The sequence below is a fragment of the Trachymyrmex septentrionalis genome, unplaced genomic scaffold (assembly GCF_001594115.1).
Source record: "Trachymyrmex septentrionalis isolate Tsep2-gDNA-1 unplaced genomic scaffold, Tsep1.0 scaffold20, whole genome shotgun sequence".
NCBI lineage: Eukaryota > Metazoa > Arthropoda > Insecta > Hymenoptera > Formicidae > Trachymyrmex > Trachymyrmex septentrionalis.
The window spans coordinates 5,496,003-5,497,184 of record NW_017305180.1 but is presented as its reverse complement, the minus strand read 5'-3'; the positions used below and the strand labels follow the sequence as shown (position 1 = coordinate 5,497,184).

The 1,182-nt window shown below is 36.5% G+C and overlaps 1 protein-coding gene across 1 annotated transcript in view; it reads left to right on the top strand.

Annotated features, from left to right (window-relative positions):
* The window catches only part of LOC108747875 (tumor necrosis factor receptor superfamily member wengen), a 25,649-nt gene that overhangs the window by 13,487 nt on the left and 10,980 nt on the right, over window positions 1–1,182 (top strand). The window lies entirely within an intron of this gene.

Here is a 1,182-nt window from a genome sequence, read left to right as displayed (position 1 = left end):
TCAATCAAAACCAAGTTTTACATAACGTACGAGTATAACGTATACAATAAATAAGAATATAAATCAATTAAAATCCTTTACTTTCTTTCTTTTCATAAAAGAAAAGAATCTGCTTGGTTGATTTCCTTATGCTTCAATATGTGTTAAACAAGAATTTATGCTTCTACCTTAATCGATCGCTATGCATCCGTGATACCTCCTTCGGAGATGGGGAAGGGAAAGGATCCGTATCTCGCGAAGCAAAGGGAGCCGCATTGTCGGGATGTCGGCAGAAAGAATACAGGTGCACGTATACATGCACACGCCAGCGAGAGACAGAAAGAGAGAGAGAGAGAGAGAGAGAGAGAGAGAGAGAGAGAGAGAGACAAAGTCCCTTAAAATGCATGGCGGGATTTTCTTCATTAGAGGGCCGATCACGGCCGCTCCTCACCTTGGATCGACCTACCGCGCCCGGATATGACGTTCCCCAACCAACGTCCACCGCACAATGCGTAACGTCGCCCACGCCGTCGCGTCGTTATCGTTCCGCGTTTGCTACACCCCAAAATATAAGTAACGATTGTTTCTCGAGTGTGAATCGATTAACGGTAACGATGAACTGACTCTCTCTATAGGCTGCTTTCGAGTGGAGCTTCGTAAAACTTTTTTCACGATACCGGAACAACGAATATTTAATTTTCTTACGTAATCGTATTAAAATTAAAATTTAGTTTAAAAAATGAAAAATATTTCTACGATTAAATATATTTATCGTGAGATTTTTACTGATGAAAATGGAAAAATGAGAGAGGGGAGTGTAGCTTGTCTTTCATTCATAATTCCGTTTATTCATTCATATACTTGATATAAAAAATTGAATTGTAGAGGGAGTTAAGCCTATTCTACAATGTGCTCTTTGTTTCCTGTTTCTTGTTTTTTATCTTTTACATTTTTCTCCTTTGCAATCATTTTATCGGCAATTGTAATTGCTATGTATTTCTTGTTTCTTTCGAAGTTTCATTAATTTTTTTATCTCAGACGAAATAAAACAAAAAACCGGGTAAAAAAAGCAAAAAGATAAGATGTAAAAAATAGCGAAAAGCAGAAAACAGAAAACAAAAAGCACATTGTAGAATAAGCTTTTCTTTTAGTTTTTCCGTTTTAAATCCATTTGCTCTGCGAATTACTTTGTATAATTTAATA